Here is a 22,975-nt window from a genome sequence, read left to right on the forward strand (position 1 = left end):
AAATCCCTCCCAAATTCCAAAGTAGTCTAGATTTGAAAAATAAGAAACTGCTGTTCCTAATTTCATCTTCCCTACCTTACCCCAGCTTCCCAAAAGGCAAAACAGAAAACAAAAACCTCTCTCAAATAAATGAGAATTCAAAAACATCACCCAATTAAAAAGATGTAAGTAGGCATGGTTCTAAGTAGTAAGTCCTATATGGAACTAGACTGAGGAGGTGGACACCAAAGGAAAAGATATTCTTTACCTTACCAGCTAAGAATCCTACAAGGGGCTGCCCCAGAATGTTCAGTTCTGTGGATCACACCCATCGGCTCTCTTGACCTTGGACCAAGGGAGCTATGCTGTGCCCCACAGTATGACCTATCCTTACAGACAGCTCCTTCCTCCCCAGCTGCTTAATTACCATCTATTTTACTAATCCTCACAAGGAAAGCTCTCTAAGCTCCAACTCATTAGATTTCCCCGGGGATTACCCCAAGTCAAATTCTAAGTATCTTTGCCAAAAAGTCAGTCCAGAGCCAAGCTCAGCTCTAGGAACTTGGTAATGAGAAAAGGGATAGGGAGTCAAGAGCACTGTACCCTACATCAGCGACCAAAAGCAAGTCTGTCTTTTCTCCTACCAAGTCAGATCATTCTTGCTGTCTCCGTAAGTCAGGTAAGGGAGAACAAACATCACTGTGCAAGAGCAAACTCAGAGTTTCTTAACATTATCAGCAAATATGCTCATTGGGGTCCTCTTCCCACTTTGTCAACTCTAGCCATTTGTTAACACTGAAGTCTTTTGCTGACATTAATGTTATCAGTGTTTGTCAAAAATGTTATTTAGCCTTTGGTGGTTTAGAACAGTAGTCTCCAGGGTGGATTTATATATCCCAGGCTATGCACAAATGATCTACTGGAAAGGGTGATAATGGAAGTTCTGTTTATATTTATCTAATTTTTAAAAAACCAAGCTTTATTAGTATTTAATATTGGTGGTGGTAGATTGTATCATCCATAAATAAAATTATGTATATTGGGGACACATGCTCAAAACATTTTTACTGATATAAATTTTTACTAAAAAATTTTTGGCCAGATCATAGACTTCAATGAGAGGGCTAAAACCATAAAGCTTTCAGAAGAAAACACAGGAGAACATCTTTATGACCTTGAGGTGGGCAAAGTTTTATGGGCAGGATACAAAAAGCAATAATCCTAAAAGATATAGTGTTATATTGGAGTTCATCAAATTAAAAAAAAGTTCATTTAAAATGTCACTGAAAAAGTGAAAAGCCAAGCCACAGATTGGAAACATATTCATAATACGTATATCTGACAAAGGACTTACATTCAGAATATAAAAAGAAATACAAATCAATTAGAAAAACATAACCAATTGGCAAAAGACTTGAACAGGAACTTCACTAAAAAAGATATGTACAGCAATATGAACTCCACATTTCTGGTGGGAGTGTAAAATTGTACAACCACTTTGGAAATCTGTGTACCTAATCTAGCACCTAGAAATTCCACACCTAAGTATCCCCAAGAGAAAGTACCATATGTGTCCACAAAAAAAGGACTTGATTATTCATAGCAGCTTTATTCACAATAGACAAAAACTAGGAATAATCCATCAAGACATACCTACAAACAAAGTAGCACACTTCATAACAATAAAGAAAGAACAAACTACTGATACATGCAATGAAATGGATGCCTGTCAAAATATTACACTGAGTGAAAGAGACCAGACTAAAACAATACATACTGTATGATTCCATTTTATTTAAAGGACAAGAACAGACAAAACTCATCTATGGTGATAAAACTCAGACTAGTAGTTACCTTGAAAGGGTGTACTGACTGTGAAGGCACATGAGCATAATTTTCAGGGGTGCTGGAAATGTTTTACATGTTAATCTGGGAACTGATTACATGGAAATATACACATGTAAAAATTCACTGAGATATGTGTTTTTTATATATATGTATTATATATATATATAATATATATATATATATATATATATATATATATAAAACTTTTCCTTAATTTAAGAAAGAATTTTAAAAATTAAGAACTCTACACTATACAGATATACAGATTATATTTCTGAGGTAGGGCTCAAGGATTGGGCACTATTTTCACATACTCATAGCTTTAATCAAGGCAAAAACATCTCACTTAAAGGGTAAGTCTTTACAATAGGCCTATAATTTACGAGTTTGCCCATTGTTCCTCTGGGCTTTGAGACAGTATTCATCTGCTCTTCTTTCCATACCCAGCCTTCCAATAAGGTGGATGATTTCCGTAGGAAATGAAAATGAAGACAAACATTTTGTTTTCCTTACCTGCCAACTGGTAAAGATGAAGTGTTTTTTTAAATCACCAGCCAGTTTCTATCTTGACATATCATAAAACCGGAATCAATCCCTTATCTAATCTTGGAGCCATCCACTTCTGTTCCTCCTGTCTCTCCCAGATACCTCTCTTTGTCATGGTCCCTAGGGTTCCTGCTACCCACTCTGAGAAGCAGAACTTTTGGTCAGGCCATTGTCACAGAGGCAACAATCTCTTCTTCAGGTATCATTACTGCCTCCTACTGGATTACCTATGCTTCTTAGCTGTCTAATAAGCTATGAATTTCAGTGGTACAAGTGAGCAAAGAACCTTGCAAAGCTGATGTGGTAGAGTTCAGGGAGGACCGGGGTGGAAGAAACTTGACGAAAGGATATGGTAGCATGTTAAGGACTTTGCTCCTGACTTCTAGAAGCAGTTATCAGCAAGAGCTCACTGTATACAACCATGATAAAAGCTCCCTTGTATAGGGTTAAAACAGTCTAAAACAAACCAGAAAGTCCATGATGCCACCCAGCATTAAGAGAGTATAGTGCGCAGATCTAGCAGCTGAGCCCAGGGGGCTGAAAAGACAAAACAGTCTTTTATATACCACCTAATATAAAAACACTGTAAATAGGACACATTAACCTATTGGCCTTTATGAACTGTGCATGAACGCTTGTAAGAAATGCCCAAATTAAAAACAAAAGTGGTTGTTACTTTTATCACCAGATTACTACACAGAGATGGAAATTATTCTTCTTGGATTAATATAATCTTTCTTTCTCTAGTACCAACCTATTTTTGATGTAAAAACTATTCTTCAAGTTGATCAAAAGTATCTTTTTAACTTTCCAGCTGAATGTGAATGGGTTAGATACAGCCTTCCAGCCCAAGAGAATGTGATTAACTATCTGGAATCTGAACCATCCCATAGCCAAGTTCACTCAATAACTCATTTCTGGTTCCCTGAAGCCATTTATTTATAACCCATTATGCAAAAAGCTAAAGACAGTTTCTAAAGAGTGCACATACCCCACATTAGTCATTTCTGACTAGAAAAAGAGCAAAAGACTAATACCCTTCAGGGAAGGGACAAAAGGCTGCCTCTGGAAACCACTAGGCCAGCTCTATCGCCTGGAACCCACTTGTCCAGCCTTCCTAGGCACCCGTGTGCCCCTCTACCAGATGTGGACCAAGGGGTTGCAGCGGGGGGGGGGGGGCGGGGAGGGCTTGCTTCCTATTGCCCACAGCTGGGCCCCTGCATTCTGCTCCCAGAACACTGTTTGCCTCTGCCCAGGTCCCCTTCCCCCAGCAGTGATTTGAATCTTTGGTCTTCACTTAGCCCTTGGAACAGTATCAGATAAAGAGGGGGGAAAAGAGGCATTTAATTTCCTCTCATCCTTCTGCATAACTGCTACCAAAGCAAACAACTCCCACAGAAATAACCTACCGAGGTATATATACATGTTGCAAAGGGAATAACAATACCATTCCTTACTGACCCTAGGACAGATCCAATTTTAAATTAAACCGGCACACTTGCCGCTGCTTTCACATAGTGCTGCAAATCTGGGAACAAGTAAGCCATCATACTGTTGTGTTCCAAGCTACTGTCCTGTTCACGTGATGGCTGAGAAGTGACATACCATCTCTTTTCCGCTCAGTGAGATGCGTCAATAACAGAAAACAAAACTGAGTTTCCACAAATGAAAAAACCAAAAGGGAGAGAAAATGTACTCAATTGTTCGTGTGTTAGTGTTGGATAGGGGCTCTTACATCAGAGCGCATTTCCCTTTGCAATGCCAGGATTTGTTGGGGAAGAAAATAAGGAGGAAATGATGGGCATTTGAGTTCAAGGTCTGAGGAATCAATAAGGGTAAAGCAGTACAGAAGCCTTTCTCCTGATTAGCAGGCTTGCTTTTCAGGTTAAGGCTCGATGAAAAGAAAGAACCAAACTTTTGCCTCCTGCCCTACTCACTCCCCCACTTAAGATTTTGAACACAAAGGCAAAGCCCTGCCCCTTCCCCTATAATGGTTGACCCTTCTGACAGTGGACTCCACAAACCTAGGCACTGAGGCTGTTTCTCACAGCCAAGGTCACTCTGGTGCTTTTCCTCCTCCCTCCAAACTTTATCCAGCCCTCCCTAACCATTTCCCCTGTGTACACACTCACTCTTCCATCCCCACCTCTCTCTCCCCCAAGAATTCGAGCTTTCATTCTCTGTTTTAACCCCCACATCCACCCCCCTCCGCCAGTGCCTCTTCCTGGGTTTCTTATGGGTAAATATCAAGCACCCCTATCATTAACATCTGGCACTTATGTTTACTAATTGAATCAGAGAGACCAAGGAATGATTTTTACAGTGTAAATAGCAGCAGATTAGAAGCCCTACAGAATCTGGCTATGTCTGCCTTTCTGGTCTCATTTCCTACATGTACTGCAGTCATACCAAACTTTCTGTTCTTCAGAGAGGTCAAGCCAATCCTCACCTCAGGACCTTTGCACTTGCTGTTCTCTCGGTTGAGAACATTCTTTTTTAGATCTTTATGTAGCTCCTTTCGTCATTCAGTTATCAGCTCAAATGCCACCTCCTCAGAGAGGCCTTTCCTGACCACCAATACCAAGTAGATTCCTTCTCTGTTTCCCCCACCTCAATCCCCATCATTCTCCATCACGTTACCTTGTTTTATTTTCTTCACAGAATTTATCATTTTGCATTATTTTATTTATTCCTATATGTGTTTACTTTCTGTCAGGATACTTGCATTATAGTGGGAGAGATAGTCAGACAATGTCTTTTTACAGTTCTATCACTGGACCTAGGAAAACGAACGTCTGTACTGAGTACATAGTATTTGCTCAATAACTCTGTTGAAATTAGAATTAGAAGGGACCTCAGGATATCGCCCCACTCATTTGCCTGATTCTGGACAAGTAACATTACTTTCACTTTTCCGATCATGTAACTGAGGTTCAGGGATGTTACGTGACTTGCCCAAGATAGAAAATCTGTTAGGCTTCAGATATTTTCTTCTGCAAGGTTGTGACAAAGCAGTTTTGTTCTCCATGGGTATATTGCTAGTCATGATCCTTAACTAGAAACGCAAAGAGTTCTGGTTAAAGAGGCACTTTAGGTTTCCAAGCCTTTTAAAAAGCATTGTTACTATTGGCTCAGAATTATTATCCTTTGAGCTAAACATCTCCTCCTTTTTTTGTAAATAGATCTTTATTGGAGTATAATTGCTTCACAATACTGTGTTAGTATCTGTCGTACACCAAAGCGAATCAGTCATATGCATACATATGTCCCCATATCCCCTCCCTCTTGAGCCTCCCTCCCATCCTCCCTATCCCACCCCTCTAGATGGTCACAAAGCACCGAGCTGATCTCCCTGTGCTATGCTGCTGCTTCCCACTAGCTAACTATTTCACATTCGGTAGTGTATATATGTCGATGCTACTCTCACTTCTCCCCAGCTTCCCCCTCCCACCCCGTGTCCTCAAGTCCATACTCTATGTCTACCTCTTTATTCCTGCCCTGCAAGAGGTTCATCAGTACCATCTCCTCTTCTTGGTGAGTGCCCAGAGGTGAATGCTAGACTCTTAATTTGGTGGGAAGAATGAAACTTTTAAGTAAATTTAGGTGCATGGGAACAATACCTTGTATCCATCTATGATTCTGCTCAGTTTGTAACATTCCCAGCCTTAGGAAGTTAATTTAAAACACACACACAAGCCCTCACAAACAGACGTGAACACTGAGAGATTTAACTGCTCCCAGCATCTGGGAATTCAAAGTAACATCTACTCCACCTTCCTGTGTACAGAAATTACAACAGGCTCTTTCAGTCTACCATCCCTGGAAATTTTAAGAGCAAATCCAGACGATGGGCATAAACCAAATTCTAATTTGATTTAGTGCTTAGTTAACCAATTCCCTCAGACCCCTAAAAAGGTGTGTGTATGGGACCCTCACCAATGTTTGAATGTAAGTTAGCCCTGACCCAATTTCGTGTGACTATAGTTCCCTCCTTAAAGGCCATTTGTTCAGTGTTTAACTAAGTGTGATTTAGTGTTTATACTTTTGTGAGGTTTTTCATATAAACATATTCACAAGTCTGAAAAAAATCCTTTGTGAAGCCAGGATTCCTGATTTGGGTTTTAGAAAATATGGCCATCATGATATGACTTTTAAAAAGTTTAAATATCTGTAGTATGCATTCAGCACTAATGGATAATAAGTGATAGGGAAGTTTTGTCAGGTCTGATTCAGATTACCTGTGGCTGCTGTGAATTACATGGAATTACAAAGAGTTTAATGGTTCTCTGGCAATTTGCCTTGGCTCAGCGCCAAGGCAGCTAATGCTTCAATCAAGCTGTTCTCTCCACCCCCACCCCAAGACAATTTCTGTTCCTAAGTCTTTAGTGTATCTGTGATGAAGCCTTCAATGACACCCTCATACAAATGCCAACTTCTTTTTTTTTTTCTCTGTCACTTTCTCTTCCTTCTTTATGGCTGGGTATATTAACTGCTCCTATAGCTTTGCTGCAACAAACTGCCTGGCTAGCATTTATGAAAAGGAGAGCTTTTAAGGTTTTATTAAAAAGGAGGAGCCAAGAGTGAGAAGATGAGAACAGGACAAGTACCGGTTGGCCCTATGCTTTTCCTGTGCAGCGCCATCAGCTAGATCTATTTCATTCTGATCAGCAGAGGCCCTGAACCCACCCTACAGCGTGACCTAAAACAGCACATGCACAGCTCAGTAATGCATCCCACCGAAGGCATGCAACCCCCCTGACAAAGAGAGTCGTTTCATGTGGCAAGTTACCCTCCTCTCTCTAAGAACCAAACTGGCCCTGAGGCTGGGATTCTGCCACAGATCTGGCATCACTTTCACAGAGTTGGTGCGGTGGACAAAGGCCAAGTACACAAACAGAGGCCAGACAAGTCCTCCACAAACTTGCAAAAAAAGGCATGTCCAACTCTGAGGTGCAATCATCCGGTAGATAGCAAACATTCCAGATCCAATCTCTCTCACAGATCCCTGCTCACCTCTGTCCCCCCCAGCCTCTCCTAAACCTCACGTGGAGCTTCGGCACTAGCACCGCCTGCTCTTTGGCTAATGTGATTCCTAGACCCTTTGCCCAACTGATTCCAAAGTCACATTTACTGGCCATACTAAGGAGAAAGCTTATTTTAAGAGACTAGCTGCCATAGAACCAGCAGGAGGGAAGGGCAGAAACCACAGGATTCCTACTCTGTGCTGATTGCCACTAACTCATTTCAGCTGCTAAGGGGAGGCCCTGTTGGGGGAGCTGGGAGAGGAAATGGGTTCCACGTACAGTCCACTTTAAATTGTTCACAATTGTGTGCTCGAAAATAGTCTCTACTAAACATTTAGCATGGCCATTAGCACAAGTCATAAAGCTTTAGGCTTTGCTGCACTGTTGGTCCAAACTGCCTAAGCTGCTTCCCCATGGCAAAGATGATTAAACGGTTGGCAAGTCAGATACATGCAGGAAGGATAAAGGAGCTCCAAGGATGGTTAAACCTGGGCCCAGGAAGGATGGTTTAATGACTTTTAAGCCATAAAGAATGTAGAGGGTGAGGACCAGCTGTTCTCAATTTTGATTGAAAGCAGAACAAGGGAAAAGAAACGGAAATCACAATGAGAGGGAGTGATGTTAGCAAGAAGGAAGAACTTCCTGCCAGAGAAAGTAGGTAAATATTAGACTGAGTGGTTGGTCAATGAAGGATGTGGAATTTCCTTCTTTGGAGTGGCTCTTCTGTCTGGGCTATTTCTGTGTGGTCCTTCCAGAGGGCGGGGGAAGGAGGAGAGAGAGGCAGCCAGAGGTCCAATTCAGTCCCTCTCAGCACTCAGAATCTCATATTCATAACATTCAAGGATCTGTAACAGGGATCACTGAGAGACGCTTGTCAAAAAAGGAGCAACAAGCAGCTTGTTGCTGATCTCAGATGTTTAGATTTACCCTAATTCTTTAGCCCTTTCTATGAGCCAAGCTTTATGCCCTGGCCGCCACAATCTCAAGAAAGAAGGGGAAGACTTGCTTTTGGCTCCCCAGGGCACCTAAGCCATGCATATGGGAACAATATTTTTTGAACCCAAAGCGGGACATGGTCTGCCAATTATATTTATGGGGACAAGAGGATAGAATATGTGAAATCAGAGCTGTCCTAGGAAATCTGGTATGTATGGTCTCCGTAGCCACATATTATCTCTAAGGGTCCCAACACAGGAGGGAGTGAAAACTGTGCCATGTGGTTTAAGGCCTGGGTTCTTTCCTTGTCTGCAGCAAGATCAGTTAAGAGTGTGAAAAAGCCAGGGTCATAATAAGCCCAGTACAAACTGAAATCCCTGCTGTGGAGGTTGGAGAAAGAAGTGTGCATGTCTTCTCCAGTATCCCCTGCCAATGCTAAAACTTAGTAGGAACAGGCACACCCTATATGGTAGTGTAGTGTAGGGTGTGCCTGTTCCTATTTATTGTGTCCAACTATAAACAATACCATAAGGTTATAGAGGGGGAAAATGCAGTCTTGTACAAGAGATCCTATTCATTCATTCATTCATTCATTCGTTCAAGCAGTGGTCCTCAAAGTGTGGTCCCTGAACCAGCAGCAGCAGGGTCTCCTGGGAGCTTGTTAAAAATGCCAATTTTCTGAACCCACCGTAGGTGTACTGAATCACGAACTCTGAGGGTGGGCCCCAGCCATTTGTGTTTCAATCCCTCAGGGTGATTCTGATAAACTCTAAATTGTGAAAATTCCTGGATCAGAAGTCCTAGTGGTGATGATCCCATTGCCCACCAGCAACAGTACCATTAACCAAAAGGACCAAAGCCACAGGCATGTTTGGTAGGCCCATCAATATCTCTGCCAATTCAGCCTAAATGCCTTTCACAATCCCCAGATCATAGAATAGCCTGACTCTTACTACATACCAAATTACTCGAAGCCTGGGTTTCAAGAAGGTAACCCTGCTTATCTGTTCCAATAGGCCTGTTTCAAATAGGGCAAAGGACCTTTGGGCTTCTCATTTAGATCCTACTCAGGCACACACACTCCTTTGGGTGTTCTATGTATATTTCAACTCTTAGCCCTGATCTGAGTTTCAATGAACTGACTAGAATTCACTTTGACGTCCAAGCCGGGAACGTTTTATCTTTAGCGGCATTACTTTTACTTTAAAAAAAACACAGATGAAAGAGTCCCTGCTGAAAAGAGCAGGCCCTTATACATTACTGACATTAAATTACAATAAAATAAAACAAATTATTCATTGTTTCACTTCAGTTTAAACTGATAAAGTTAATTGCCATAATCAACGGGCAACCTTTCACAAATGTTTGCTTGAAAGGAGAAGAAGTGCTTCCAGGTGAAATTTATCAAAGTGAAGGGACCTGAGGACCAAATCCCGTTAAGTGCCACCTGGTTCACTCCCAGAGCATCAGTCAATGAAGGAAAAGCAATCTCAACACATCCTCCCAGTTAGAATCATTGACGTCTGCCTTTCAGTGGAGTTGCTGGTTCAGTTAAGGAAGCTGTACAGCACAGTTAAAAGCAACATACGTGAAGAAAATTTCTGTGTTGATGATAACGTTCTATATATTGATAGGGGTTTGGGATACACAGGTGCAAAGTGTGTCAAAACTCACCCAATGGTACACTAGAGATGTGTATATCTCATTGTATGTAAATGTTACCTCAAAAGAAAAAGAGGAGATTGGTTCAAGATGGCAGAGTAGAAGGACGTGCGCTAACTCCCTCTTGGGAGAGCACCAGAATCACAACTAACTGCTGAACAATCATCGACAGGAAGACACTGGAACTCACCAAAAAAGATACTCCACATCCAAAGACAAAGGAGAAGCCACAATGAGATGGTAGGAGGGGCGCAATCACAATAAAATCAAATCCCATAACTGCTGAGTGGGTGACTCACAGACTGGAGAACACTTATACCACAGAGGTCCACCCACTGGAGTGAAGGTTCTGAGCCCCACATTAGGCTTCCCAACCTGGGGGTCCAGCAACAGGAGGAGGAATTCCTAGAGAATCAGACTTTGAAGGCTAGAGGGATTTGATTGCAGGACTTTGACAGGACTGGGACTCCACTCTTGGAGGGCACACACAAAGTAGTGTGCACTCAGGACGCAAGGGAAGGAGCAGTGATCCCATAGGAGACTGAACCAGACTTACCTGCTAGTGTTGGAGCGTCTCCTGCAGAGGCAGGGGTGGCTGTGGCTCACCGTGAGGACAAGGACACTGGCAGCAGAAATTCTGGGGAATACTCCTTGGCGTGAGCCCTCCCGGAGTCCGCCATTAGCCCCACCAAAGAACCGGGTAGGCTCCAGTGTTGGGTCGCCTCAGGCCAAACACCAACAGGGAGGGAACCCAGCCCCACTCATCAGCAGACAAGTGGATTAAAGTTTTACTGAGCTCTGCCCACCAGAGCAACAGTCAGCTCTACCCACCACCAGTCCCACCCATCAGGAAACATGCACAAGCCTCTTAGATAGCCTCATCCACCAGAGGGCAGACAGCAGAAGCAAGAAGAACTACAGTCCTGCAGCCTGTGGAACAAAAACCACATTCACAGAAAGACAGAAAACATGAAAAGGCAGAGGGCTATGTACCAGATGAAAGAACAAGATATAACCCCAGATAAACAACTAAATGAAGTGGAGATAGGAAACCTTCCAGAAAAAGAATTCAGAATAATGATAGTGAAGATGATCCAGGACCTCGGAAAAACAATGGAGGCAAAGATCGAGAAGATGCAAGAAATGTTTAACAAAGACCTAGAAGAATTAAAGAACAAACAGAGATGAACAATACAATAACTGAAATGAAAACTACACTAGAAGGAATCAATAGCAGAATAACTGAGGCAGAAGAATGGATAAGTGACCTGGAAGACAGAATGGTGGAATTCACTGCCACAGATGAGAATAAAGTAAAAAGAATGAAAAGAAATGAAGACAGCCTAAGAGACCTCTGGGACAACATTAAATGCAACAACATTCGCATTATAGGGGTCCCAGAAGGAGAAGAGAGAGAGAGAAAGGACACAAGAAAATATTTGAAGAGTTTATAGTCGAAAACTTCCCTATCATGGGAAAGGAAATAGCCACCCAAGTCCAGGAAGTGCAGAGAGTCCCAGGCAGGATAAACCCAAGGAGAAACACGCCGAGACACACAGTAATCAAATTGACAAAAATTAAAGACAAAGAAAAATTATTGAAAGCAACAAGGGAAAAACGACAAATAACATACAACAGAACTTCCATAAGGTTAAGAGCTGATTTCACAGCAGAAACTCTACAAGCCAGAAGGGAGTGGCATGATATATTTAAAGTGATGAAAGGGAAGAACCTACAATCAAGATTACTCTACACAGCAAGGATCTCATTCAGATTTGATGGAGAAATTAAAACCTTTACAGACAAGCAAAAGCTAAGAGAATTCAGCACCACCAAACCAGCTCTACAACAAATGGTAAAGGAACTTCTCTAAGTGGAAACACAAGAGAAGAAAAGGACCTACAAAAACAAACCCATAACAATTAAGAAAATGGTAATAGGAACATACATATGGATAATTACCTGAAACGAGAATGGATTAAATGCTCCAACCAAAAGACACAGGCTTGCTGAATGGATACAAAAACAAGATCCATATATATGCTGTCTACAAGAGACCCACTTCAGACATAGACTGAAAGTGAGGGGATGGAAAAAGATATTCCATGCAAATGGAAATCAAAAGAAAGCTGGAGTAGCAATACTCATATCAGATAAAATAGACTTTAAAATAAAGAATGTTACAAGAGACAAGGAAGGACTACATAATGATCAAGGGATCAAACTAAGAAGAAGATATACCAAATATAAATATTTATGCACCCAACATAGGAGCACCTCAATACATAAGGCAACTGCTAACAGCTATAAAAGAGGAAATCGACAGTAACACAGTGATAGTGGGGGACTTTAACACCTCACTTACACCAATGGACAGATCATCCAAACAGAAAATTAATAAGGAAACAGAAGCTTTAAATGACACAACAGACCAGAGATATTTAATTGATATTTATAGGACATTCCATCCAAAAACAGCAGATTACACTTTCTTCTCAACTGCACACGGAACATTCTCCAGGATAGGTCACATCCTGGGTCACAAATCAAGCCTCAGTAAATTTAAGAAAACTGAAATCATATCAAGCATCTTTTCTGACCACAATGCTATGAGATTAGAAATCAATTACAGGGAAAAAAAACGTAAAAAACATAAATACATGGAGGCTAAACAATATGTTAGTAAATAACCAAGAGATCACTGAAGAAATCAAAGAGGAAATCAAAAAATACCTAGAGACAAATGACAATGAAAACACGATGATCCAAAACCTCTGGGATGCAGCAAAAGCAGTGCTAAGAGGGAAGTTTATAGCAATATAAGCCTACCTCAAGAAACAAGGAAAATCTCAAATAAAGAATCTAACCTTGGGCTTCACTGGTGGTGCAGTGGTTGAGAATCTGCCTGCCAATATAGGGGACACGGATTCGAGCCCTGGTCTGGGAAGATCCCACATGCCGCGGAGCAACTAGGCCCGTGAGCCACAACTACTGAGCCTGCGCGTCTGGAGCGTGCGCTCCGCAACAAGAGAGGCCGTGATAGTGAGAGGCCCGCTCACCGCGATGAAGAGTGGCCCCCGCGTGCCGCAACTGGAGAAAGCCCTCGCACAGAAACGAAGACCCAACACAGCCAAAAATAAATAAATTAATTAATTAATTTTAAAAATATGAAATTGTTGATATGAAAAGCCAGCTTTGGCCTCTGTCATTATAGAAAAAAAAAGAATCTAAACTTACACCTAAAGGACCTACAGAAAGAAGAATAAACAAAACCCAAAGTTAGTAGAAGGAAAGAAATCATAAAGATCAGAGCAGAAATAAATGGAATAGAAACAAAGAAAACAATAGCAAAGATCAATAAAACTAAAAGCTGGTTCTTTGAGAAGATAAACAAAATTCATAAACCATTAGCCAGACTCATCAAGAAGAAGAGGGAGAAGACTCAAATCAATAGAATTAGAAATGAAAAAGGAGAAGTTACAACTGACACTGCAGAAATACAAAGCATCCTAAGAGACTACTACAAGCAACCCTATGCCAATAAAATGGACAACCTGGAAGAAATGGACAAATTCTTAGAAAGGTATATATAACCTTCCAAGACTGAACCAGGAAGAAATAGAAAATATGAACAGACCAATCACAAGTAATGAAATTGAAACTGGTTTAAAAATCTTCCAACAAACAAAAGTGCAGGACCAGATGGCTTCACAGGTGAATTCTATCAAACATTTAGAGAAGAGCTAACACCCATCCTTCTCAAACTCTTCCAAAAAATTGCAGAGGAAGGAACACTCCCAAACTCATTACACGAGGCCACCATCACCCTGACACCAAAACCAGACAAAGATACTACAAAAAAAGAAAATTACAGACCAATATCACTGATGAATATAGATGCAAAAATCCTCAACAAAATACTAGCAAACAGAATCCAACAGCACATTAAAAGGATCATACACCATGATCAAGTGGGATTTATCCCAGGGATGCAAGGATGCTTCAATATATACAAATCAATCAATGTGATACACCATATTAACAAACTGAAGAAGAAAAACCATATGATCATCTCAATAGATGCAGAAAAAGCTTTCGACAAAATTCAACACCCATTTATGAGAAAAACTCTCCAGAAAGTGGGCATAGAGGGAACCTACCTCAACACAATAAAGGCCATATATGACAAACCCACAGCAAACATCATTTTCAATGGTGAAAAACTCAAAACATTTCCTCTAAGATCAGGAACAAGACAAGAATGTCCACTGTTGCCACTATTATTCAACATAGTTTTGGAAGTCCTAGCCACGGCAATCAGAGAAGAAAAAGAAATAAAAGGAATCCAAATTGGAAAAGAAGAAGTAAAACTGTCACTGTTTGCAGATGACATGATACTATACATAGAGAATCCTAAAAATGCCACCAGAAAACTACTAGAGCTAATTAATGAATTTGGTAAAGTTGCAGGATGCAAAATTAATGCACAGAAATCTGTTGCATTCCCATACACTAATGATGAAAAATCTGAAAGTGAAATTAAGGAAACACTCCCATTTACCATGGCAACAAAAAGAATAAAATACCTAGGAGTAAACCTACTTAGGGAGACAAAAGACCTGTATGCAGAAAATTATAAGACACTGATGAAAGAAATTAAAGATGATACAAACAGATGGAGAAATATACCATGTTCTTGGATTGGAAGAATCAACATTGTGAAAATGACTATACTACCCAAAGCAATCTACAGATTCAATGCAGTTCCTATCAAACTACCAATGGCATTTTTTACAGAACTAGAACAAAAAATCTTAAAATCTGTATGGAGACACAAAAGACCCTGAATAGCCAAAGCAGTCTTAAGGGAAAGAAACAGAGTTGGAGGAATCAGACTCCCTGACTTCAGACTATACTATAAAGCTACAGTAATCAAGACAATATGGTACTGGCACAAAAACAGAAACATAGATCAATGGAACAGGACAGAAAGCCCAGAGATAAACCCACGCACCTATGGTCAACTAATCTATGACAAAGGAGGCAAGGATATACAGTGGAGAAAAGACAGCCTCTTCAATAAGTGGTGCTGGGAAAACTGGACAGCTACATGTAAAAGGATGAAATTCGAACTCTCGCTAACACCATACACAAAAATAAACTCAAAATGGATTAAGGACCTAAATGTAAGGCCAGACACTGTATGACTCTTAGAGGAAAACATAGGAAGAACACTCTATGACATACATCACAGCAAGATCCTTTTTGACCCACCTCCTAGAGTAATGGAAATAAAAACAAAAATAAACAAATGGGACCTAATGAAACTTAAAAGCTTTTGCACAGCAAAGGAAACTACAAACAAGACGAAAAGACAACCCTCAGAATGGGAGAAAATATTAGCAAACGAATCAACGGACAAAGGATTAATCTCCAAAATATATAAACAGCTCATGCAGCTCAATATTAAAAACACAAACAACCCAATCCAAAAATGGGCAGAAGACCTAAACAGACATTTCTCCAAAGAAGACATACAGATGGCCAAGAGGCACATGAAAACCTGCTCAACATCACTAATTATTAGAGAAATGCAAATCAAAACTACAATGAGGTATCATCTCACACCAGTTAGAATGGGCATCACCAGAAAATCTACAAACAGCAAATGCTGGAGAGGGTGTGGAGAAAAGGGAACCCTCTTGCACTGTTGGTGGGAATGTAAATTGATACAGCCACTATGGAGAACAGTATGGAGGGTCCTTAAAAAACTAAAAATAGAATTACCATATGACCCAGCAATTCCACTACTGGGCATATACCCTGAGAAAACCATAATTCAAAAAGACACATGCACCCCAATGTTCATTGCAGCACTAATTACAATAGCCAGGTCATGGAAGCAACCTAAATGCCCATCGACAGACGAATGAATAAATAAGATGTGGTACATATATACAATGGAATATTACTCAGCCATAAAAAGGAACGAAATTGGCTCATTTGTAGAGACGTGGATGGATCTAGAGACTGTCATACAGAGTGAAGTAAGTCAGAAAGAGAAAAACAAATATCGTATATTAACGCATATATGTGGAACCTAGAAAAATGGTATAGATGAACCGGTTTGCAGGGCAGAAATAGAGACATAGATGTAGAGAACAAACGTATGGACACCAAGGGGGATAAGTGGTGGGGGCGGGGAGGGGGTGGGATGAATTGGGAGATTGGGATTGACATATATACACTAATATGTATTAAATGGATAACTAATAAGAACCTGCTGTATAAAAAAATAAATAAAATTCAAAAAAAAGAAAGAACTATGAACAAGGAGAAATGATATGCATGCTGAAATGTTTATAGAGACCTGTACTGATGTCTTCAGTTTACTTTGAAGTGCATCAGAAAATAACAGGGATTGACGGATGGAAAGAGGGAATCAATAAATGAACAGATATGTGATCAAATAAATATAACAGTATAACATTAATAATAGAATCTAAATGATGGGTATATGAATGTTCAATGTAAATTCTTTCCATTGTTCTGTATGTTTGAAAAATTCAGTTATAAAATGTCAGAAACACATACCAACAGGCCCAAAAATTGCTCCTGGATATAGCTGTCAAAAAGACTGTTCATTCATTTATTCATTCCATAAACAATATGCATGAGCTGAGACTCTACTGTGTGTTAGGCATGAGTTCAAATCCTGGCTCTGCCATTCAGTAAAGGTTTGAACTCAGGCAAGTCACTTCACCTCCCTGAAACTTGCCTTCTTATCTGTTCAGTAGGGAGAATAATAACTTCACTAATTGGTGTGAGAAAGGTGAGGCATTCCATTTTCAAGGCCAGGCCCATGCAAGTGGTTGCTTCTGGCTTTTGCAAGTCCTCCAGCTGGTTTGGGGCAACAGGGAGGCTGGCTGTGTCCCCTAGGAAAGCACCGTCAAACTGTGGGCCTGGGGAAGTAACTTGAGAACAGGCAAGTGGGTAAGTACCTCAGGAGGTAATAAAGCACAGAGCCGGCCAAGGAGCAAAAACCTGGGCCTGAGAAGCTGTCCAGGAGGGTGCTTTATGAGCCTCTGAACAGCAGAGCTCTCTGGAGCACAGGAAACCATGCACCAGAAGTGCAGCAGACTTTCTAGTGGTCAAATCCAATCAGGCTCTAATTAAGGCGTTTTAGGAGGCAAAAGCCTTGGGTAGCAAATATCTCTACACAAGAAAGTGGTGAGAAGTAAGGCTTTGTCACTGAGACTCAACATCTAACCCTGAAGTCTGGTTCAAGGATTAGATTCTTTTTTTAACTTTTATTTTTATTGAAGTATAGTTGATTTACAATGTTGTGTTAGTTTCAGGTGTACAGCAAAGCGATTCAGATATATATATATATCTGTATATACACTTCGTTTTCAGATTCTTTTCCATTATACATTATTACAAGATATTGAATATAGTTCCCTGTACTATACAGTAGGTCTTTGTTGTTTATCTATTTTATATATAGTAGTGTGTATCTCTTAATCCCATACTCCTAATTTATCCCTCCCCACCTTTCCCCTTTGGTAACCATAAGTTTGTTTTCTGTCTGTGAGTCTGTTTCTGTTTTGGAAATAAGTTCCTTTGTATCATTTTTTTAGATTCCACATATAAGCGATATATGACATTTGTCTTTCTCATAAAAAAGAATGAAATAATGCCATTTTCAGCAACATGGATGGACCTAGAGGTTAACATACTAAGTGTAGTAAGTCAGACACAGAAAGACAAGGATTAGGTTCTACAGGCTTTATATACCCTCTCTCCACAGCACAACCAGCAGGTTCAGGTAAATGATAAGGTTGATGAAAACAGCACGTGAAAAAAACTGAAAGATTGCCTTATATTTAAAGAATATTTTGTTGTTTTAAAAATGTATATAAACCCTTTATGAATACAGTTTTAGTTTAAGGTATGTTAAGACAGCAACACAGGATAGAGAATTTTAACTTTTAATGATAGGGTATGTGAGGCTCTTCAGACAAATAATCTTTCCTGAAAAAGCTGATACACATGCCCCAACCAGTTATTAGAGGTCCAATCTCTGCAACTCCCAGAGGATATGCTATAGCAGATCATGAAGCGACTTAGGAGGATATTGTTCCGTCAATGAGAGTCAGTGTTCCATGACATTTTTTGAGGCCCCATTATGCATGGAGATGCTTAGGTTTCAGACTGTAGATGTGGATTGGAACCTCTAGGGAGCATATGTGGTGGGTTAACCACAACATATGGAGACGAGGGAGGAAAGAATTCGTCACCCCATTGTTTACTCATTGTTTTCTACAGGCTCTACTCCTTAGTTTGCTCCTCAAGTATAAAGTAAGAAGGCTGTTTGGGGGCATTGTTATATATGTATCTATGCCAGATGGTTCTTTTCTTACCTTCTTATTGCTTTATAAGCTCCCAACACTACTCCTATCCCTTCCCTGTGTAGCCTGGATAGGTAGTAACTCCTATGTACTCCCAGAGCTCTCTACACTCACCTCTACTGTTCCATGCACTTACCACATTGTACTCAAGTTGTCTGTTCGTGGGTCTGTCTCCTCTGCTCTACTGGGAACTCCCCGAAGACAGAGACTAGGTCTTTCTCATATCTGTTTCCCCAGCACCTATGGGTGCTTAGTAGATGTTTGTTGGACAGTTTGGGGAAACTTGAGGGTATTAACTGAGTTTTATTTTAACCTTGTAACCTAACAGTACCTTATACACAGTAGGTGTTCTATGTTTATCTTCTCTGATAAAAGTAATTTTTAAAGGGCTTAAAGATATATGGTATTGTCATACAGAGTGAAGTAAGTCAGAAAGAGAAAAACAAATACCGTATGCTAACACATATATATGGAATCTAAAAAAAAAATGGTTCTGAAGAACCTGGGGCAGGACAGGTATAAAGATGCAGATGTAGAGAATGGACTTGAGGACACAGGGAAGGGGAAGGGCAAGCTGGGACGAAGTGAGAGAGTGGCATGGACATATATACACTACCAAATGTAAAATAGATAGCTAGTGGGAAGCAGCCGCATAGCACAGGGAGATCAGCTCAGGGCTTTGTGACCACCTAGAGGGGTGGAATAGGGAGGGTGGGAGGGAGACACAAGAGGGAGGAGATATGGGGGTATATGTGTATGTACAGCTGATTCACTTTGTTATACAGCAGAAACTAACACACCATTGTAAAGCAATTATACTCCAATAAAGATGTTAAAAAAAAAGATATATGGTACTTTATTTGGCTTACCAAATGCTTTCGCATTATGTCACATGATCCCCACCATGAGCTTGTTAGGAACCAAGTCAGATATGACAATTGTCATTTGACATGTAAGGGAACTGCCTCACAGCAGTTAATGGACTTGTGCAAGGCCACACAGCTAATGTGAACTCAGTGGGTACTCTGAATCTACCCTACTGCTCTACAGTGCCCATGTTTCTCTACTATCTATAAAGATGGAACTGAGAATGTTGGACACCAACATGGTTTCCTGGACTTCCTAGTTATTAGATTCTTCTCTCTCCTGCTGGACAAGAACAAGGTAACCCTGGTACATGTTGACAGTCATTATGAGCAGCTGAAGCAACCCATCTTGAAGCCTACCCTTTCCCTGGACTTCCTGTTATGTGAGATGATTTCCAGTTAGAGTCAGTTTTAGTTACTTACAGCCTAAGTCATACCTGATGGATGAGGCTTCTTGACTAAGTTCTTTGAAGATGGGGCCCAGCCATTCTCCCAGCCTGGTCTTCTCTACAGTCCTTACAGCTTGGCTGGCTACAATGGACTATTCTTGTGGGGGTGGGGAAGAAAGGTTGCCAGAGAGGTTCCTGAAACAAAAGTTAGCTTCTTGCTCAAGGGACCACCAGTTATGAAGCCATGTTAATGAAGCAGAAGCTGGCAACGAAATCAAGAGAGATGTAATGTATTCTCCACCCCAACCCCACAAACTGGTGTCTTCCCTGGCAGTGCTGGAGGAGAAGGGGCAAGAACATTTACATCACTTCCAACAGATAGGCCTCAGGCCCCCCTTAGAGAGACTGCAAGCCAGCATCTCCCCAGAAGTCAGTGGTCTACAATTACTCACGTTAGGACAGCAGTTTTCACCCCCAAACCCCAAAGGGCTTTACAGCACTGTGGGTAAGTGAAAGTTCCAGAGACATGACTGTATGTCTCAATTCTATTAAGCATTCATTGTGTGGTTGAGACGCACTCTTGAAATATTTCCATTTCGCAGTAAGAGAATGGAAATAGTATTTGCTCTTTCCCTCCAACTCAAGGATATTGGAAATGTGAATAACATTCAGGATGTATGTAGTAAGACCAGGAAAGTGCCTTGCATCAGCTTCAGGTCTGGACCCTGGAGTAGTTTAGAGGATTACAAGCAGAACAGTTCCATCTACCAGCATTCTCTATGTTAAGAAACAAGCATGTATTGAGTGTCTACTATGTGCTGGGTTCTGAGCTGGGCTATGGGACTACATGACGGAGTCACTGTCTCTGCCTGCAAGAAATTTCCAATATAGTGAGAGAGACAGGTGTATCAATCCAGACATGGAATATGAGAATTTCAGTGTTATTGCCATCTGGGGGGAGAACTTGTGAGACATGAGGCCAGAAAGATGATCTGGGATGAGATGAACCATGAATGCAGAGATAATCCTCAAAATATTTAAAAACCAGAACATCAGGAGCACTGACCAAGCAGAAAAGATGCAGATGAACACATGAAACAGTGTCCCTAGGCTCCCTGCTGTGCTGGGCGCTATCCCTTTAGTTGCTGGGTCTTGCAGAGGTTAAAAATGGGTCCAGGAGTGGGGAACAGGGCAGAAGGAGGGGTCTTGAGGGGACAAAGAGGAGCAGCTCGTATTAAAATATTCCACAATTTTAACAAGAGGTGTGGCTATATCAGTGCCCTGCTTCAGTGTCATGTGAAGGAACATGTATGTTATCTTGTGGGCATCCAGGAGCCCAGGAATTCCATGTGGGTTGGAAAGGGCACTTTAGCAGCAGTATGGAGGATGGACTGGATTGGGGCAGCATGCAGCCAGGGAGACAAGTAGAAACGCTTTGCAATACACCAAGGAAGATAGATAACAGGGCTTACTGCAGTGGCAACAGGGCATGTATTTCTGTAAGCATGCTCAAAGATGTTTGCACAAATCCCCATCTCTATATACCACCTTTGTTCCTAAGAGTTCTCCAGTCTTTTTGCTGTCATGGCTCCAATATCCTAGCCCAATGCAAGCTTATACATACAAACACATATATACACAAATACATACACATGTACACTTGTGTGACAGGTCCTGTTTAAGTATACACACTCAACTAGTGGCTGGCAGGCTATAATTATGGCAAGTAAGAAGCCTGCCAAGAAAAATTCATTTAAATACTGAGGTCATCCTATTCCCAGCTGCAGGGGAGTGCCTGCAGATAAACATCTACCTTCATAATACCAACCTATGTTATGGATCGTCCTCTCTAATTTTCCAAGCATAGACACACAATTATCTCATTTGTTTTCTTAACAATGGTCCTGGGAGGTGGGTAGGACTGGTATTATTTAGTTCCAATGTATAGATAGGGAAACTGAGGTTCGGAGAGAAGGTCACTCGTAATGGGTCAGTGGCATCACTAGGACTAAGATGCCTTCTGCCTCTTGTTTCTGTTTTGTTTTTCTGCCTCTGTCTCCTGTTTCTCTCAACCTTCCATGTGGCGGCCTCCTTCAGAATAATTCCTGATCATTCTTGCTCCCACGTCCTGCAAACAAATACTAATTCTAATGCACATTGCTAAGAGAGTACTGTGGATGACTCAGAGTCTCCAACCCTATCCTCCACGGCCCTGCTCAAGTCTTACCATCCCCTCCAGGAAATCTGCCCTGGGACTCCAGTTCAGTAACCTCAACCCCTTCTCCTTTAATATTTAGTTTGTATTATTGCCTTGGTGCTTTCTTTATTCTCTCCTATTGTGTTCCGATTTCTCCATCTGTGACTTCTGGTTCCCTGGCTTCTTTTTTTCTCCCTGCCTAGCACAAGGCTTGGCACACAAGGGAACACTTAATAAAAGCATTGTTAATGAATAGCTGGATCCAATAGAGCCTTACTCTGGCATTGTAATGCCTGAAATTCCCAGTTCACAGCAAAGCACTCTGAATATATGTATGTGTGTATGTGTGTATATGTGTGTGTGTGTGTGTGTGTGTGTGTGTGTGTGTGTGTGTGTGTGTGTGTATCCATGCACCACTCATCCAGTGACCCTGAGGATAACTAAATCAATGCCTTCAAAGTGCAGCATCAGCACATAGTTATTGTACATTCCAGTAGGAATTGAAGCAAGGCAACTTTTTTCCCTCTAATTTTTTAAAAAATAAATATTGCTCTGGTTCCAAGTGGTATATTTTTGACATCTTGTGTACATTTCTGAAATAGAGTCCAGATGAGAAATGAGCTCGTGTATGTCCATCTCAACTGGAGAACAGTAGATTCCTATTCATGGACAATTTCATTTCTGAAATCCCAATTGCAGAAAAAAAGCCTAGGGAGCAGGTTGCAGGAAAGAACGAGGCCAACGTGGAGTGACTGCTTGACAATCTCTTTGAGGCTTGAGGACAAGAGCAGGGCATGAGGAAGAAAAGAAAGAGGCGCTAAAATGTTACCCTCCCCTCTCGTACCTGCCCATTTAGATTTCTAAGGGACATGAATGGGAAGGCAGCTGACGGCTGCTCCCAAGAAGGCAGGATACTTGCAAAACACCCTTTAGATATGAGGGTAGCCAAAGGCAGGTGAACCTCAAGAAGACAACTAGGTAAAGCAGGTCCCAGAGAACACCACCCACTAGTTTGCCTGGAGGGGAAATGCCTCCATAGAGTCCCAACTGAGGATGAAGGAATAATTTTTCTATCTCTTTTACAACGTGTAACATTGCCCAAGTACCTACCATGTAC

The 22,975-nt window shown here is 41.1% G+C and overlaps 1 protein-coding gene across 7 annotated transcripts in view; it reads right to left on the reverse strand.

Annotated features, from left to right (window-relative positions):
• SHROOM4 (shroom family member 4) overlaps window positions 1–22,975 on the reverse strand; it is a 201,905-nt gene that overhangs the window by 103,021 nt on the left and 75,909 nt on the right. The window lies entirely within an intron of this gene.

The sequence above is a fragment of the Balaenoptera borealis genome (genome assembly GCF_965194805.1).
Source record: "Balaenoptera borealis genome assembly, chromosome: X".
Lineage (NCBI taxonomy): Eukaryota > Metazoa > Chordata > Mammalia > Artiodactyla > Balaenopteridae > Balaenoptera > Balaenoptera borealis.